Raw genomic sequence first — 20,836 nt, 5'->3', positions numbered from 1 at the left:
TTGTATTAGTAGAGATAAAGAGCAACCTTGCAGAATGATGAGAGTCATATCAATAGGAAGATATAACAATCATAAATGTATATGTGCCAATAACAGAGCTTCAAAATACATGAAGCAAAAATTGACAGAATTAAAGAGAGAAATAAACAATCCCATCTCCTTGTTGGATATTTTAAAACCTCTCCCTCAGTAACTGATAGATCAACTAGACAAAAAAAAAAAAAAAAAAATCAGTAAAGCCATAGATGATATGAACAATAACACTATTAACCACTTGACCCTAATTTACAGATCACTACACCCAACAACTGAAGAATACACAAATTCTTTTCTAGTGTACATGGTGTGTTCAGCAAGATAGACTATATGCTGGGCCATAAAACAATCTCAATATTTAAAGAGATTGAAATTGTATGAAATATGTTTTCTGACCACAGTGGAATAAAATTGGAAATCAATATGTCTACAAAATCACAAGGGAAATTAGAAAATATTTTGAACCAAATGACAACGAAAATATAACATATCCAAAAAAACCTCTTAGAGGAAAGTTTGTAACTTTAAATAGAAGTATTATGCAATGTATTTTCTCTGAATATGTTGCAATTAAGGTAGAAGTCAATAGCAAAAAGAAATTTAAAATCCCTATACATTTAGAAATTTAGAGATACACTTACAACAAATTTAGAATAAATCACACGTTTTTTAAACTTAAAATAGAAAAGTAATGAAAATATTACATAAAATCCTGAGAGATACAGCTAAAGTAAACCCACAAAAAAACACATAGCCTTAAATACTTATATTAGAAAAGGACAAAATATAAAGTTGAGCATCTAACTGAAGAACATGAGAAAACGAGCAATCAAATTAATCCAAGGAATGGAGAAGGAAGGTTATAATAAAGATCATTAGAAAACAAACGTTGGAGAGTATTAAAAAAGCAAAAATTGGTTATTCATGAAAACTAATAAAATAAGCAAACCTCTGGTCACACTGACCAATCAAAAAAAAAAAAAAAGCACAAATAATAGAAGCAATAAAAAAAGGGGATTTGGCCACAGATTGAAGAGGAATAATAAAGTAAAGGAAATACTTAGAACAACTTTATATCGCTACATTTGAAAGCTTAAATGACTTGAACAAAGTCCTAGAAAAATATAATTCACCAAACCAACTCAAGAATAAATAGAAAGCCTGAGCAATTCTTTAACCAATGAAGAAATTGAATTAATTATTTAAAATATTTCTACCAAACAGTCAAAGAACAGATCATTTCAGTCTTCATCTCTTCCAGGGAGAGAAAAAGTGGGACTTCTTCCCAATTCATTCTTTTTTTTTTAAGTCTAAAAAGGCCATTTAATTAACATCTTACCACAATTACTCTTCCAGGAAGAAAGGAGGGGATGGTTGGGATTACATTATAACACAATGCTTAGAACAATATAAAGCATCTGGAAAGAAAACTCAAAGACCAATCCGTATTCGATCTGCAGGGAACACAGGAAAAGAAGAAAATAGTGAAACTACTTTGCTGTACTATGGAGATACATGGTAGCCATGATCACTTCCCTGATTACTCTTTGGATACTTAATTCAGTTGACCTTAATTGCTTATAAAGTGTGCAGTACAATTAGGGAGAATTTTTCTTTAATTCAGCTTGGAAGGAAGCAGGAATGAAGGCAAACTCTGAATCACAGAGCACTATGGATCATTAGAGCAATTACAACAGTTGCCAGCCAGTCTTGAAAGCCTTTCACACAGATAGTCTGCTAACCTTTGGATCCAGGTTTCAGAGTTGCAAAAACTTTGGGGTTCTTAAGTGCAAGTGAGAGTTCATCGAGGAAGGAAATAAAGTGGGAGTCTCTCTCAGATTTCTTTGACTCAAAAATGATGACAGTGGTAAAGTGAGGCTCTGGGCAGGTCGGAAGTAGATGCTCTGAACCTTGTCATCATAGAAGTGGACCACTTTCTCCAAGCTGTTCAGGTCGGATGTGCAGTCTGTCATGATCATGATGACATTGGGCCAGTGCATGGCAGGCTGGGGAGAGACACGACAGCTGGATATTGGTCCGTGCCCTTAGGGGCCTCTCTGTAGGAATGGGGGTGGTGATAGCTGTGACCCTGGAAGCTCTCTGAACCTCGGTTGTCAAAAATTAAGGACACATTGGCAGCATTGTTTTTCCTGATGAAGCTAGAAATCTTTCCAAAGAGGTCTGGGTTAGCTTTTGCAGTCAGTGTTTTCATTTCTGAAGCAGTCGTTTGTCAGTTCAATGCCTCATGAAAGTAAAAGCTAAACTTGGCAAGGGGCATGTTTTTGAGTTTCATCAGCCAAAGAAAAAGGTGTGGGGGCTGAACCGCCTTCTAAGACTGCCCTCCAAACAGATGTTTCTTGGTCTCCTGCTGCTTTTCAAAGATCTGGCCCCAGGTCTGCAGCTTGGTGTGAGCGCTGTGTAAATGAACCAGGGATGGGAGGAACTTGCACTCTGAGACCTGAGCCTGGGCCTTGAGGAGATGACTCAGGACATCAACTTCCAGCTGGAAACTGCTCTCCAAGGGACTGAGGATTGGGTGATGTAATCTGGAGCTGTATTTCTTGAGGATGGTGTCCAAGAGGCCAACGAGCTCTTCAGCATTGATGAACTTCTGTGTGCTGAGGGTGTACATCTTCTCATAGAAGTCTGCAATCTCCATCCGAGCCTGAACAAAGAAGCAGAGCTGCTCTGACAGGTGGGAAAGGAGTTCTTCCACACTAGGGGCAGTCCCACCCAGGGCCCCGTGGCCAGTGATCACCTTCTTCAGCTCATTATGCAGGGAGGTGTAGATGGTGCAGATGGAATCCTTCCTGCTAAGAAAGACTGGCCCCCTAGTTTCTGCCCCAGGTAGGTGAGGCTGTGATAGACCTCAGCTGCAGCCAGGTGGGCCAAGGCCGCCAGCAGCGACAGCCAGCTGCTCCCCGCGTGCTTGTTGGCCTCTCGCTCCTTCTCCACATTGTCCTTGGCCTTGTTGTAAGAGAAGATGCCCAGATGAGAGAAGAATGTCTCCAGCACCGCCTGTTTCACTAGGACGGGGGCGGCCAGCAGGATAGACTCTCCCATGCAAACTGCAAACCAGCTCGACCCACATGTCTCTCCTGTCCCTCGCACTTCCAGGTTCTCCCAATTCATTCTTGAGGGCCAGTATAACCTTGATAACAAAACCAGAAAAGATTGCACAAGAAAAAAAAAAAAAAAAAAACAGGGCAATCTGTCTCATGAATTGAAATGCAAAAATTCTAAATAAAATATTAGTAAATTAAATTCATTGAATTATTTAAAAAAATAAAAATGTGAAAACAGACAAAACTAAAATGATATTCTTTAGGGACAGATGATTTTTTCAATTAAATTCAGCTTTATTGAGATATACTCACATACCATACAATCATCTATGGTGTACAATCAGCTGTTCACAGTACCATCATATAGTTGTGCATTCATCACCCCAATCTATTTTTGAACACTTGCTTTACACCAGAAAAAATCAGAATAAGAATAAAAAATAAAAGTAAAAAACAACCAAATCATGCCCCTCCATCCCACCCTATTTTTTGTTTAGTTTTTGTTCACATTTTTCTACTCATCCATCCATACACTGGATAAAGGGAATGCAGTCCACAAAGTTTTCACAATCACACTGTCACCCCTTGAAAGTTGCATTGTTATACAGTTCTCTTCAAGAGTCAAAGCTATTGGGTTGGATTTTGATAGTTTCAGGTATTTACTTCTAGCTATGCCAATACATTAAAACCTAAAAAGAGTTATCTATGTAGGGTGTAAGAATGTCCACCAGAGTGACCTCTCGACTCCATTTGAATTTCTCAGCCACTGAAGCTTTATTTCATTTCATTTCGCATCACCTTTTTGTCAAGAAGATGTTCTCAGTCCCACGATGCCAGTGCCGATGCCAGGTCCACATTCATCCCCAGGAGTCATATCCTGTGTTGCCAGGGAGATTTACACCCCTGGGAGTCAGATCCCATGTAAGGGGGAGGGCAGTGAGAGCACCTGCCGAGGTGGCTTAGTTAGAGAGAGAGGGTCACATCTGAGCAACGGAGAGGAACTCAGGGAGAGACTTCTAGGCACAAGTATAAGCAGCTTTAGCCTCTCCTTTGCAGTAACAAGTTTCACAAGGGCAAGCCCCAAGAGAGAGAGCTCAGCATACCAAGCTGCCAGTCCTCAGTATTTGTGAGAACATCAGCAACAATCCAGATGAGGAAGTCCAACACTTCTGCATTTTCCCCCAGTTCCTCAGGGGGGCCCTGCATATATATTTTTATTCTACGCCCAAATTACTTTGTGATGTGTTGCTATTTCACTCAAACCTATACAAATCTACCATATCTCACTTACTATTCAAAGTTCCAGACACGTGTAATTTTAATAAAAAACTTTTTAAGGAAGAAAGTAATAAAGACAATTCATGTTAGTGGCTACATTGGTAGAGAGGCAGGGGATGAGATAGCAGGAGATATAATGGTATTGGTATCATTCTAGATTTGTTATTAAGTTTTTAATTAAAAAATTAAAGCCACAGTCCCCTTGGAATTTACAGTCTAGTGGATAGTTCAATTAAGACAAGCAACCAGACAAAATGCAATATAATGTTTAAGGGTTATGATGGGACCAGACAAAGTGCTGAGACTTGCAGGGTCCTAGAGGAGGTGATATCTAAACTGATACCTGAAGGATAAATAATCCTTAGCTACAAAATGGTAAGAGAGAATATCAGCCTCAGCGAAGGTTACAGCCTAAGTAAATGTAGGGAAAAGAGGGGTGACTGTTGCTGGTGAGAGCTCTGGCTGGAGATGTAAGTAAGAATCAGCTCATGAAGAGGTCTCAAATTTGAGGAAAGAATATACTTTCTGTGCTGCTATATTCTGGAAAATAATGCCACATGGTAATTAACTTGTCAGTTGAAGCAGGAAGACCTGTATCTCAAATCCTGCTGGAGTATCATTCTGCCTTTTTTTACCACTGAAATGAAGTTCCTCTGCCTGCCCTCCTGAAGCTTACATCGCAGTGTCACCATGCTTGTATTCAGTCATAGCAGGGCATCAAGCAGGAGGCCTGGCTTTTCCAGTAAATGAAAGAAAACTAACTCCAGACACTGAAATGGTCATACACACAGCTAAATTCCTGTTTCTATGCCCTTTCCCACTCCTCCTGGGGTTTTATGCGATGTGGAAAGTAGCCTGAAAGCATTCGTTAGAGTTGGCTCTTGCTCAGTTCATTCTCACCTGTGAAAGCAGTCTGTTTAGAGAGGAAAAGGCAGAAATATTAGGTATCATTAACACCCCTGACTGCGGCAAATGAAAGTCTTAATATAGACCACACTTTAGTATGTAGGTGTGTTCCTTAAAACTAACTTGCCTTCTTTTGAACTTTGTCAGTATAGTTTAACAAATTCCTGTGTTTTAAAAAGTTTGCTTTTAGTTTGGTAGTTTCTTATAAACTACCCTACTTGGTAGAAATTCCACTCCTAGGTATTTATCAAGAAAAATGAAAACATTTGTCCACAGAAAGGCATGCAACAATGATCTTAGCAGCCTTATTCATAAATAACAAAAATTCCTAAACAATGCACAAATCCATTAACAGGTAAATTGATAAACAAATTGTTGTATATCCATCAGTGGAATAATACTTAGTAATAAACTACTGATACAGTCAACAATATGGATGAATTTTTAAAGCATTATTCAAGAGTGGGGAAAGAACAGATTCAAAAGTCTACCTATTGTATGATTCCAGCTACTTGAAGTTATAAAATTGTCTATATTGACAGAATACAGATCAGTGGTTGCCTGGAGCCAGGAGTGGAGGGAACAGCATTTACTTCAAAGGGGCACAAGGGAACTTTTGGAAGTAATGAATATGTTCAATATCTTGATGGCTGTTACATAAGTACATATATTTGTCAAAACTCATCAAAGTGTGCCTTGAAATAGGTGTAGTTTACAATAAAGTTTATTTTTTAAATGTGCTTTTGTAAATGTGGCAAAATGTTATCAGTTTTTGTGGGCCTAGGTAAAGGGGAAATGGAGTCACTGTATACTGTTCTTTTTCTTCTAAAGATTTGATACATTTTTCAAAATAAAAAGTTGGGGGAAATGTGTTTTTGTTTACATGCAGAAGGCCCCTTTGGCTTTTGGTATTTCAAGCTGAGTGGTATTTTATTTTTGCCCTGGATTTGGAGGGAAAAAAGTACCCTCTCCAAAAAGCAGCAATGTAAAGACACCAAGTGAATTGAGAATACAAGGGGCTAAGGACTGCAGCCATCTCCATATGCTTTTATATCCATTTTCTAAGCTATACTACTACCTTCCTAATCCTGTGTCCTGATGGGAATAAAATTGAAGGAAGGGCTATTGATTTTCTTTCCTCATATACTTTTTTTTTTTTACCTTTTATTTTGAAATAAATTCAAACTTACAGGACAGTTGTAAAAATAATACAAATCCCATGCATAGAACTCCAGCATATCCAACCCCCTCCACTGATACCCAGATCTACCAACTTTAACATTTTGTCACTTTACCATTTCTTTCTTTCCCTCTCTCCCTCCCTCCCTCCTTCCCTATCTATCCGTCATCCATCATCTGTCTATCTCTCTGTCTTCTGAACATATGAGAGCTAGTTGTACACATCCTTGAACAAATAATATAATTCACATATACATTTCCTATGAACAAGAATATTCATTTATGTAATCACATTAAGTGTAGTTAAGAAGTCCAAGAAATTTAACATTGATATAAAGCTTACATTCTGTATTTCATTTTTTTCTTATGTCCCAATTATGTCCTTTTGCTCCTTTTCTCCTCTATTCTTAGATCTTATCCAGGATCATCTATGGCATTTAATTGTCATTATCTATTTAGACTGTCTTTTTTTTCAATTGTGGAAATATATATACAGCATAAATCTTCCCATTCCATCCCCTCCCAAGCATTCCATTTAGTGGGATTAATCGCATTCACAATGTTGCAATGCCATCACCTTCCCACCATCCATTACTAGGAATTTCCCTTCACCCCAAACAGAAACCCTACACTTATTTCTCATTAACTCCCCATTGCCCCTTCCCCCACTTCTAGTAACCCATACTCTGCTTTTCATCTCTGTAATCATATTCTCTGATACTTTCTTTGTGTTTACCATGGGGCTTAAATTTAACATCCTAAATCTATAGCAATCTTGTTTTCTTTGATACCAACTTAACTTCAATAGGACACGTAAACTATGTTCCTATACTCCTCCATTCCCCCACCTTTATGTAGTTCTTGTCAAAAGTTACATATTTTACATTGAGTCCAAAATCACTGATTTATCATTACACTTTATGTATTTCAGATCCTGTAGGAAGTAAATAGTGGAGCTACAAATCAAAAATACAGTAGTATTTACCATGTGCTTTTTACTGGAAATCTTTATTGCTTCATGTAGTTTCAGTCAGTTGTTTAGTGTCCCTTCCTTTCAGCCTGCACAATTCCCTTTAGCGTTTCTTATAGGACTGATCTACTGGTGATGAAGTCCCTTAGCTTTTGATTATCCGGGAATGTTTTAATCTCCCCCTTATTTTTGAAACATGGTTGTGCCAGATATAGAATTCTTGGTTGGAGGTTTTCCTTTCAGCATTTTAAATATGTCTTCCCACTGCCTTCTTTCCTCCATGGTTTCTGATGAGAAATTGGCACTTAATCTTATTGAGGCTCCCTTGTATGTGAAACGCTGCTACTCTCTGCACCTCTCAGTGCCTCTCTCTCTTTGGCATTCAACATTTTGATTATAACATGATGCTGTGTAGGTTTGGGTTTATCCTGTTTGGAATTCATTGAGCATCTTGGAGGTGTATATTCGTGTCTTTTGTTAAATTGTAAAGTTCTCAGCCATTATTTCTTTGAATATTTGCTCCACCCTTTTCTCTCTTCTCCTTCTGGGACTTCCAAATGTGTGTACTGTTTGCTTGGTTGTGTCCCACAAGTTCCTCAGGCTTTGTTCACTTTTCTTCAGTCTTTCCTCTTTCTGCTCCTCAGACTGAAAGATTTCAGTTGTCTTATTTCTAGTTCACCGATTCTCTCTTCTGCCAGCTCCAATCTGCGGTTGAACCCCACTAGGGGGATTTTAAATTTCTGTTACTGTGGTCTTCAGCTCTGTTTGGTTCCTTTCTATAATTTCCATCTCTCTATTAATATTTTACTTGTGTTCATCTATCATGAACACAAATCATGAAATTATCATCAATAATTTACTTTAGCTCTTTGAGCATATTTAAGATCATTTTTTTAAAAAATCTTTGTCTGTTATGTCCCAGGTCTGGTCCTCCTCACTGATGATTTCTAAAGCTTTACTCTTCTTCTTTGCCTGGGCCATCACTTCCTGTTTCTTTGTATGTTTTGGAATCTTTTGTTGAAACCTGGACATTTTGATATTATAATGTGTTATCTCTGGAATTTAGACTGTGAGACATCTGTTCTTTTGGCTTGTATCCAGGTAGAGTTATGATAGAGCTTTCCTTGAATGCCAGGAGCTAACAAAAATTAAAGAAGGGAAAAAGGAAAACACTTTCCCAGTCTTTGCAGATTGACTTATGCAGTGCTCTCTTTCATGGTTTATCCATACAATGGGTTTAGAGAATAGCTCCAAGCAAAAGTAGAGAGGCCTCCCTAGTTCTTTCTGAGCACACATCTTATCTTGGGACCTAGGAATTCCCAGGTTTATGTGGATATGAATGTCCCTTCTTCCCTGGGAAACAGTTTCCTCACAGTCTTGAGGAATGCACTGAATGTCCTCCAGCCAGCATGTTGTGATGAGTCATTTTTCTAAAATGCAAACTATTCATGTCGTTTTCTTGCTTGAAATCTTTCAGTGGCTTAAAATCCTTCACCAGTCCACCTATCACCTTCAGGATTAAGAGCCTTAATAAAGCATACTCCTTAATAAAGTATGCCAGTCCCTTTGTAATCTGACAAATCTTAATTTCCTCTGCTCTGACTACACCCACCAATCTGCAGCTGCCTGAATGTCCACACTCTCTTATGCCTTCTTTCATGCTGTTGGCTCTTGTAGACTCTTCACTGACCCACACCACCAGCACTCTGCCAAGCTAAGTTCTTCTCTTGCTATGAGACTCAGCTCAGGGCTTATCTCCTCAAAGCAATGTTTCTTGTACCAGTCATCGTACAGTGCCACAAGTTTACTTCTACAGTTGTAATTATCACACAGAATTCTAATTATAGTTTACTTACCTATGAACTCTTAAGGTCAGAACTTTGTCTTCCAAAGAGGGTAGGACACACCTGGCAAAAATTAATTTGGTTAATGAATAAAAAATTTTTGTAAGATAATGTGTTTTTTTGGATCAGAGAATTACAGTCATTTCAGTTACAGGTGAAATGTGGATGACAGTACTTTCTCGTATGATTTCTACTTCATTATCTACATATACTTCTTTAAACTGAACATGTTCCTCCAGAATGTTGATCTCCATTCTGTAAAATAGATAGCATGGGTCAGCAATTATCTGTAACATATCTCTCCTCATGGGTTTCTTCTTAAACCTGCCCAAAGAGATCAAAGCAAAATTCACCTCCCATTTCTGTATATGCAAAATGTAAAAATACTTACAAGAAAATATTATATGCTTGTTTATTCCTGAAGTTCAGCCTTTAAAACTTTCAGAGATTCTTTTCCTAAATATGAAACATACCCTTTTGGGTAGCTTTTGCATTGGGAAACAGTGTTTAATGACTCATTAGACTGGATACAGCCTGGATATTCATTTACCTAGTCACAGTCACTGTTGAAGTGTTCTGGAAAGTGATAATAAAATTTCCCTCACATTTGTTTAGTGCTTTTTAATTTTCAAGCACTTTCACTTGTCATCTTGATTAATCATCAGTATAGTATAGTATAGTAGTTAAGGGCACAGGCTCTGGAGTGAGACTGCCTGTATTGAATACTTGACCATGCCATAATTTAACCTCTGTAAACCCTAGTTTTCTTGCCTGAAAATAGGAATAACAGTATTACCAATCCATGGGAGTATGTGGAGGTTAAGTGAGAAGATCCAGATGAAGCTGTGTTAGCATGTTGTCTCACTCTTTAAAGTTCTCATTAAATGTTAGCTCCTCTTATTATTATTACTGCTACCTCTTCCACCACTTCAGTTACTACTACAAGCAGAGGCTATTACTTTCTCGAAGAATCAAGACTTAAAGGGTTAAACACTCATGTAATATGCCACCCCCTATGGTGGTGTCAGAGGAGGCTGAATGAGGAACTGAGATTTTAATCCCAAAAACAGTAATGAGAAACACTCCCCTACCACCATGGTGTCAGTGGAGATCATCTTGGGGACCTGAATTTCCTCCCCCACCTAGAGGTGATGAGACTCCCCTCCTGATATTCACCAGGGTAATGTCAGAAAAGTCCAAGTGGGGTGCTAGGACTTTCACCTTCTGTTGTAACAATATCCGCCCCCCTTTCCCTCCCACTGTTCAATGCTAGTGGAAGCCAGATGGGGAGCAGTAACAAGGCAGTTCCCCCTCTCCAAACCATAGTATTGCCAGCAAAGGACTAGTCAGGAGCCTGAATTCCTACCCACCCAGCAATAAGGAATCCTTCCCCCTCAATGAAGACCGAATCAGGAACCTGGACTTCCACCTCTACTTGGTAGCAGTGAGGTGACATCCTCCTTTCCACCACCAGAATGGTGTTATAAGGACCTTTCTAAAACACAATATTTATATAAGATCCAGAGTCTCATAACATGAGTTATAACTGATAATCAGTAATCATACCACAAACCAGGAAAATCTCAACTTGAATGAGAAAACATAGTTAACAGATGTTGCATTTATCTCAGGAATATTTTAAAGCAGCCATCATAAAAATGCTTCAATATGCAGTTACAAATATGCTTGAAACAAATGAAAAAAAAATAGAAAGTCTCAGCAAAGAAATAGAAGATGTAAAGAAGAACCAAATGTAAAAATTAGAACTGAAAACTATAATAACTGAAATTTTAAGACTTAGTGGATATGCTCAACAGCAGCATGGAGAGGAAAGAAAAATAATAAATGACCTTGAAGATAGAACAATAGAAATTATCCAATCTGAACAACAGAGAGGAAATCGACCAGGAAAAAAAAATGAACAGAGCCTCAGGGACTTGTGGGCCTATAACAAAAGGTTTAACATTTATGCCATTGGAGTCTCAAAAGATGAGAAGAAAGAGCTCCCTGAGGAAGGATTTAAGAAATAATGGCTGAAATTTTCTTAAATTTGTGAAAAGACAAAAATTTATAGGTTGTGAACAAAGCTTGCAAAGCACAATCAGGATAAGCCCAAAGAAATTCATGGCAAGACACATAATAGTCAAACTTCTGAAAACTAAAGACAAAGGAAAAATCTTGAAAGCAACACGAGATCAATGACACCTTACTTATAGAGAAAAAGCAGTCTTCTGATAAGGCACCATGAAAGCCAGAAGGAAGTGACACAACATTTTCAAGTGCTGAAAGAAAAGAACAGTTGATCCCGAATGCCAGAAAAAGCAAAAATACCCTTTAGGAATAAAGGGGAAACAAGATAATCTCAGATGAAGGAAAATTAAGAGAATTTGTCACCAGCAAATATACCCTGAAAGAATGGTTAAAAGTTCTTGAAATAAAACAGAAATGATATAAGAAGCAATCCTAATAACAAGTGTTGGCAAGCATGCAGAGAAATAGGAATTGTTGGTGGGAATATCAAATGGTAAAGTGGTTACTTAAAACGTTTAACATAGAACTACCATATTACCCAGAAATTCCACTTCCTGGTATATACCCAAAAGAATTCAAAGCAGGGACTTGACCAGATATCTGTACACCAGTGTTCAGAATATCATTCACAACAGCCAAAATGTGGAATCAAGCCAAGTGTCCATCAACTGATGAATGGTGTGCTGGTTTGGATATATTATGTCCCCTGAAAACAGCCATGATCTTTTAACCCAATCTTGTTAGGTGTAACATTTTGATTGAGTATTTCCATGGAGATATGAATCACCCAAGTGTGGGTAATACTTTGATTAGATTATTTCCATGGAGGTGTTACCCCACCCATTCAGTGTGAGTCTTAATTAAATCACTGGGGTCCTATAAGAGCACACAGACAGAAGGAGCTCGGTGCTGCAACTGAGAGAGACATTTTGGAGACAGCCGTTGAAAGCAGACTTTTGCTGATGTTTTGGAGATGCTAGTCCAGAGTTTGCTCCAGAGAAGCTAAGAGAGGACAAAATGCCTCAAGAGCAACATTTTGGAGAACGCCATTTTGAAACACAACATGGAAGCAAAGAAGAAGATGCCAGCCACATGCCTTCCTAGCCAACAGAGATATTCCAGACGCCATTGGCCATTCTTCAGTGAATGTACCCTATTATTGAGGCCTTAGTTTGGACACTTTTATGGCCTTAGGACTGTAACTTTGCAACCAGACTCCCTTTATAAAAGCCAGTCCATCTCCGGTATTTTGCATAATGGCAGCATTAGCAAACTGGAAAAAATGGATAAACAAAATGTATATACATACAATGGAAAGTTATTCAGCCCTAAAAAGGAATGAAGCTCTGATACATGTGACAACATGGATGAACTTTGAAGAAATCATGTTGAATGAAATAAGTCAGATGCAAAAAGAAAAATATTGCATGTTCTCATTTATATATGAAATAACTAGAATATGTAAATTCACAGACATTAAGTGGATTACAGGTTACCAGGGGTGGGGAGGGAAAATGGGAGTTATTGCTTTCTGGGAACAGAGTTTCTGTTTAGGGTGATGTAAAATTTTTGGTAATGGATGGTGTTGATGGTAGCACAACATTGTGAATGTAATTAATACCGTTAAATGGTATATTTGGAATTGGTTAAAATAGAAAATTTTTTGTTGTATATATGTTACCACAGTAAAAATCAAAGAAAAAAACAACTATACAATACAAAGAATGAACCCTAATGTGAACTGTAGAGACTACTTAATAATTGGTTCATCAGTTGTAACAAATGTACCACCCTAATGCAAAATGTTAATAATAGGGAAAATGGAGGGAAGTGCAGGAACTCTGTACTTTCTGCATAATTTTTCTGTAAACCTACAACTGCCCTAAAAAAAAATCTGTTAAGAAAAAGAAAGAAGCAATCTTGGAATGATTTTGGATGAGAGAACAATGGAAGGAATTAGAAAATGGGTAAATACAATAGATGTTCCTTCTCCTTTTCAATTTTCAAAATTGTGTCTGAAGAGTGAAGCAAAAATGATAACACTGTTTAACATGATTCTGAATGTATGTAGAGGGAATATTTAAGAGAATAACATTATAAAAGGAGGAAGGTAATGAGATTTAAAGGGAGATAAAGGTTTCTATACCTCACCCAAATTGGTAAAATGTCAATACTAGTATACCATGATAAGTTATGTATGCATAATGTAATACCTATAGCAACCACTAAAAAAATCTACAAAGCAATGCAATTAAAAAAACAAGATAGGACTTCCAGTCAACAAAGATTGTGGTGTAAGATGCTCCAGGTTGCCATTCCCTCAACTAGCAAAAAAACTTCCTCAAAACTCTGGAAAACAGTTAAAGGGTGGCAGTAACTGGGTGAGTGCTAAATCAAGAAAATGCAACATTAAAAATGATAGGAGAAGATCATGACACTGTTGGTGGCCCTTCCTCCATCCCCTTCCCAGTGTGGTGTGGTGTGGGGGAAACCTGCACTCTGATTGTGGGTTCTTGGCCCTGTTGCAGACAGAGCAGAGTAACACTCATGCATAACAGGGTGCCTGTATGTCAGTGTCAGTCCATCAGGTGGCAGCTTGAAAGACTGAATCAGTTCTGGCTCATCCTTCCAGAACTTGCCTTGTAGGCAGAAGCAGCTTGCAGACAGTTAAAGCAGTTTGAGAAACAATTAGGGTAAAGTATTACTGGCTTTAAGATATACAATAGAGCATCCAGGAGAGTGGGAGGAGTCTGTTTCATAGGGAGTAGTGGGGACATTAGGATTTCTGTAAATGGGGAAATTCCTAAGGTCATGAGCTACCACGATTCCAGGACAAGATGCAGGATCAGAATGGACAGGACCCTGCACTTAACTTTCACCCTGAGCTAATCTTCTGGAGAGAAGAGCTATTTGCAAAGACTGTGAAAGGTGTTTTTACATTACTTTGTTTTTATTAGCTCCTGAAACTCAAGGAAATCTCTTTTATATCACTAACTGGCTACAAACTTAAGGAACGGACAGCTAAGGAACTAAATCCTAGAGTTAACACATTAAAATATTAAAATATACAGTGTGTGACAAAAGATGACAAGACAAACAAAGAAACAGGATAAAAATCCAGAAACCATGAATGAAGAATGCCAGGATATGGACATACTGGGAAAAGACTTTTAAAAAGGATCTTCAATATGTTCAAGGCGATAAAGGAAAAAGAACTAAAGGGTATCAGGAAAACAATGAATGAACATTATGAGAATCTCAATATTAAGAGAGAGAAATTTTTTAAAAGGAACCAAAGAGAAATACTGGAGTTGCAGACCATAATAACTATAGTGAAAAATTCCCTAGAGGGTTTCAACAGCTAATTGGAGCTGACAGAACAATCAGTGAGCCTGAAGATAAGACAATTGAAATGAGTCAGACTGAGGAGCAGAAAAGAAGAAGAATCTAAAAAAGTTAACCGAGCCTAAGAGACCTGTGGGACACTATCAAGAGTACCAATATACACATTATGAGAGTCCCAGAAGAAGAGAGATAAAGGGGCAGAAGGAATATACAAAGAAATAATAGCAGAAAAATTCCCTTATTTGAATATACACATTCAAGATGCCCAACGAACCCCTAACAAGACAAACTTGAAAAGAACCATGCCTAGACACCAAGTAGACAGACTTTCAAATGCTGAGGCAAGGAGAGAGTTCTGAAAGTTGCAAGAGAAATGCAACATGTTATGGACAAGAGAGGCCCAATAAGATAAAGTGCAAATTTTTTATCAGAAACTATTGAACTTAAGAAGTCAGTGGAATGAAAGATTTAAAGTGCTCAAAGAAAACAATTGCCAGCCAAGAATTTTGTCTGGCAAGCCTGTCTTTCAAAAATGAGGAAGAGATTAAGTCATTCCCAGAAAAGCAAAAGCTGAGGGAATTTATCACCACTAGACTTGCCGTACAAGCAATACTAAAGGGAGTTCTTCAGACTGAAAGGAAAGGACACTAGACAGTGGATCCAACTGGCACAAGGAAATAAATACTTCAGGTAAAGGTAACCATGCGGGTAATCATAAATGTCAGTACTATTGTATTTTTTATGTGTAACTCCACTTTTTACTTCTGACAGAGTCTAAAATGCAAATGCATAAAAGGTAATGATAAATCTATGGTTTGGGACTTCCAGTGTATAAAGATATAATTTGTAACAAGTACAACAAAAAAAGTTTGTTTCAAGTCAAATGTGATTATTATAGATGTAGAATGTTAAATTTTAGCCCCATAGTGACCACATAGAAATACTGAGAAATACATATAGAGGGAAATATGAAATGGCACATTACAAAATAAATGAATACGACAGTAGGCACTATTAGAAGAATTGAGGGACAAAAAGGTAGAAGACTTACAAAGACCATGTAGTAAAATGGCAGAAGAAAGTCATGCATTATCAATACTTATTTTAAATCTAAATGGCTTAAACTCTTTAGTCAAAAGGCAGAGATTGACAGCATGAATAAAAAAGCATAACCCAACTATATGCTATTTACTAGAAACTCACCTTAAATTCAAAGACAAGTTAAATTGAAAGTGAATGGATAGAAGAACATATACCATGCAAATAGTAACCAAAAGAAAGTTGGGACAGCCATACTAATATCAGATAAAATACACTTAAAATCAAAAACTGTTAGAAAGGACAAAAAAGGTCACTATACTGATGAAGGGGTCAATTCAACAAGAAAACATAAAAATTAAAAATATATATGCACCTAATGGCAGAGCCCAAAAATATAGAAAGCAAATATTGACAGATTTGAAGGGAGAAATGGATGGTTCCATACCAATAGTTCAAAACTTCAGTATATCACTTTTGTTAATGGACAGACTATCTAGACAGAAAAATCAATTTAAAAAAATAGAAGACCAGAACAAAACTATAAAACAACCTGACCCTAACAGACATGTATAGAACACTTCACCCAACAGCAGCAGAATACATACTCTTCTCTCGTGCATATGGGTCATTCTCCAGGATAGAATGTGTGTTAGTCAGGGTTCTCTAGGTTAACGGAACCAACAGAATATATATAATGTAAATATTATGAGATTTTTTATAAGAGTTGTCTTATGCAACTGTGGGGATGGGCAAGTCCAAATTCTGAAGGGCAAGCCGCAAGCTGGGAACTCCAATGAAAGTTTTCACTGAATTTCCCAAGACAAGCTGGCTGGCTGAGGTAGAGATGGAAATTCTTTTTGGGGACTGCTAAAATCTTTACTTCTCCTTTTAAAGCCTTCGGCTCATTGGATGAGAGGACCCTCATTGCTGAAGGCAGTCTCCTCAGTTGATTGTAGATGTAATCAGCCAGAGATGCAATCAACTTACTGATGATTTAAGCCCATGAAACATCCTCATAGTGACAATCAGGCCAGTGCTTGCTTGACTAAACAGTTGGACACCATAACCTGGCCAAGTTGACACATGAACATAACCATCATAACCATATCTTAGGTCACAAAACAAGTCTCAACTAATTAAAAAAATATTGAAATCATACAATGTATCTTCTCCAACCACAATGGAATAAAGCTGGAAATCACTAACAGAGGGAAATTAGAAAATTCACAAATTTGAGGAAATTAAAAACGATGATCTTAACCAAAGGGTCAAAAAGACATCACAAGGGGCATTAGGATATACCTTGAGGTAAGTGAAAATGAAAAAAGCAATATCCCAAAACTTATTAGATACAGCAAAGGCAGTGTTGGGAGGGAAATTTATAGCTTTAAATGAAGAAAAAAGAGGAAAAAGGGAAGATCTCAAATCAGACACCTAACCTCATAACTGGAGAATCAAGAACAAGAAGAGCAAACTAAACTCAAAACTAGCAGGACAGAAATGACAAACATTAGAGTGGAGATAAGTAAAATAGAGAATAAAAAAGCAATAGAGAGAATTAATGGAAACAAAAGTTATTTCTTTGAAAAGATCACTGAAATCAACAAATCTTTTGCTAGACTGACAGAAAAAAAAGAGAGAGGACACAAATAACTAAACTCAGAAATGAAAGAGGGGACATTACTATTAACCCCACAAAAATGCAAAGCATTATAAGAGGATACTATGAGCAACTGTAGGCCAACAAATTTTATAACCTAGATGAAGTGGACAAAATCCTGGAAACACACAAAATACTTACACTTACTCAAGAAGACATTGAAGGTCTCAACACATGAATAGTAAGTAAAGAAATTGAATCAGTCATCAAAAACCTTCCAGTGAAGCAAAGCCCAGGACCACATGAGTTCCCTGGTGAATTTTATCAAACATACCACGAAGAATTAACACCAGCCCCACTCAAATTGTTCAGAAACTTGACATGAGGAATTTTTAATTCATTCTATGGAGACCAACATCACCCTAATACCAAAGCCAGGTAAAGATAACACAAAAAATATTTCAGTCCAATATTCTCTATGAATATAGATGCAAAAATCCTCAACAAAATACTAGAAAATCAAATCCAACAGGACATTAAAAAGAATTATACATCCTAATCAAGTGGGATTTATCCCAGGTATGAAAGCTTGGTTAAACATAAGAAAATTAATTAATGTAATACACCACATTAATAAATGAAGGACAAAAACTACATAATCATCTCAATTGATGCAGAAAAGAGATTCGGCAAAATACAGAAATGCTTCTTGATAAAAATACTTAGAAAACTAGGAATAGAAGGTAATTTTCAATATGATAAAGGGCATCTATGTATAACCCACAACTAACACATACCTTTATACAAAGCCAATCAACAGCAAAACCCTAGATAAGAGAGAGAAACTGACCTTCAGAGTAAACTCATAAAGATAGTTAGATACCTAGATATCAGCAAAAAATTACAGGCCATGCCAAGAAACGGGAAGCTATGGCACAATCAAAGGAACACATTAAAATGTTAGGGGAGATTCAGAACTTGAAACAACTCATCAAAAATATACAAATTTAAATAAATTCAAGGAGATGAAGAAAACTGTGACTAAAGAGATAAAGGAAATTAAGAAGACACTGGGTGATCATAAAGAAGAAATTGAAAGTATGAAAAGAAGCACAACAACTTACAGGAATGAAAGGTCCAAGAGAAAGGATTTAAAATATTCTAGAGACATACAACAGCAGATTTGAACAGGCAGAAGAAAGAATCAGTGAACCGGAAGATAGGACATTTGAAATCTCACAGACAGAAGAACAGACAGAAAAGAATGAGAAAAAAAAAAAAATTGAGCAGGGTCTTAGAGAATTTAATTATAGCATGAAGCTGTCAAATATACACATCATGGGAGTCCCAGAAAGAGAAGAAAAGGGAAAGGGGGCAGAAAAAATATTTGAGGGAATAATGGTTGAAAATTTCCTAACTCTTATGAAAGACATAAATATTCATGCCCAAGAAGCACAACATACTCCAAACAGAATAAAACCTAATTGACCTACTCTGAGATACATACTAATCAGAATGTCAAATGCCAACAATAAAGAGAGAATCCTGAAAGCAGCAAGAGAAAAGAGGTTTGTCACATACAAGGGAACAGCTTTTCGATTAAGCGCCAATTTGTCAGTAGAAACCGTGGAGGCAAGAAGGCAAAGGTATGATATGCTTAAGGTACTGAAAGAGAAAAACTCCCAGTCAAGAGTTCTTTACCCAGAAATACAGTCCTTCAAAAATGGAGAGTTTAAAATGTTCATAGATAAACAGGATCTGAGAGAATTCATTGACAAGAGACCTGCCCTACAAAATATACTAAAGGGCATTCTGCCGGCTGAAAGGGAAAGACATGAGAGAGGGGCTTGGAGGAGAGTGTAGAAATGAAGATTATCGGTAAGGGTAACTAAAAGGGTAAAAAGAGAAACAAAAAAAGGATGGAACATGAAAACAAACAGCTAAATTGTTTGATGCCCTGCCTTTGCAGTAATATCATTGAATGTTAATGGATTAAACTCCCAAATCAAAAGACACAGATTGGCAGAATGGATAAAAAGGTATGATATGCTATCTGTGAGAGACTCACCTTGGACCCAAAGACAAACAGGTTGAAAGTGAAAAGTTAGAAAAAGATATTTCATGCATACAGTAACCCAAAAAGAGCTGGGGTAGCTATACTAATATCAGACAAAATAGACTTTAAATGCAAAACTGTTATAGGAGACAAGGATACTCTGTATTACTAAAATGGGCAATCCATCAGGAGGAAATAAATATCATAAATATTTATGCACCCAACCAGGGTACCCCAAATTACATGAGGCAAACACTGGCAAAACTGAAGAGAGAAATAGATGTTTCTACAATAATAGTTAGATCTATTTCAATACACCACTCTCTTCAATAGAACTTCTAGACAGAGGTTCAATAAGGAAACAGAGAATTTGAATAATGTGATGATAAATGAACTAGAGCTAACAAACATATACAGGAATATTACACCCCAAAACAGCAGTATATGCATTCTTCTTAAGTGCACATGGATCATTCTCCAGAATAGACCACATGTTGGGTCACAAAACAGGTCTTAATAAATTTGAAAAGATTGGAAGTATACAAAACACTTTCTCTGACCATAATGGGATGAAGCTGGAAATCGATAACAGGCAAAGAACAACAAACTCTTAAACAGTCAGTGAGTCAAAGAAGAAATTGCAAGAGAAATCAATAAATATCTTGAGGTGAATGAAAATGAGAAAACAATATATCAAAATTTATGGGATGAAGCAAGGCAGTGCTGAGAGGAAAATTTATAGCCCTAAACTACATTTAAAAAAAAAAAGAAAGAGCTAAAATCAATGACCTAACTGCACACCTAAAGGAACTAGAAAAAGAGTAGCATACTAATCCCAATGCAAATAGAAGGAAAGAAATAACAAAGATTAGAGTAGAAATAAATGAAATTGAGAATAAAAAACAATAAAGAGAATTAACAAAACAATCAAAAGTTGATACTTGAGACGATCAATAAAATTGACAAACCATTAGCTAGACTGACAACCAAAAAAAGAGAAGATGCATTAAATAAATCAGAAATAAGAGGGGAAACATTACTACCACCCACACAGAATTAAAAAGGATCATAAAACGATACTATGAACAACTCTATGCCAACAAATTGGACAACTTAGATGAAATGGACAAATTCCTAGAAACACACAAACAGCCTACACTGACTTTAGAAGAAATCGAAGACATCAACAGATCAATTACAAGTAAGCAGATTGAATCAATCATCAAAACCTCAAAACAAAAGCCCAGGACCAGATGGCTTCACAAGTGAATTCCACCAGTAATTCCAAGAAGAATTAATACCAATCCTGCTCAAACTCTTCCAAAAAACTGAAGAGGAGGAAACACTACCTAACTTATTCTATGAAGCCAACATCACCCTAATACCAAAGCCAGATAAAGAAATTATGAGAATTGAAAATTGCAGGCCAATTTCTCTCATGGATATAGATTCAAAAATCCTCAAAAAAATACTTGTAAATTGAAT

At 37.0% G+C, this 20,836-nt stretch overlaps 1 protein-coding gene and 1 pseudogene across 4 annotated transcripts in view; one reads left to right on the top strand and one right to left on the bottom strand.

Moving 5' to 3' along the window:
* Positions 1-20,836, top strand: part of SCAPER (S-phase cyclin A associated protein in the ER) — a 600,702-nt gene that overhangs the window by 464,973 nt on the left and 114,893 nt on the right. The gene's annotated exons all lie outside the window — the stretch shown is intronic.
* LOC119531735 lies at positions 1,639-3,099 on the bottom strand (annotated as a pseudogene).

Source organism: Choloepus didactylus, chromosome 4 (assembly GCF_015220235.1).
Source record: "Choloepus didactylus isolate mChoDid1 chromosome 4, mChoDid1.pri, whole genome shotgun sequence".
NCBI lineage: Eukaryota > Metazoa > Chordata > Mammalia > Pilosa > Megalonychidae > Choloepus > Choloepus didactylus.
This window is presented reverse-complemented; position numbering and strand designations above follow the sequence as displayed.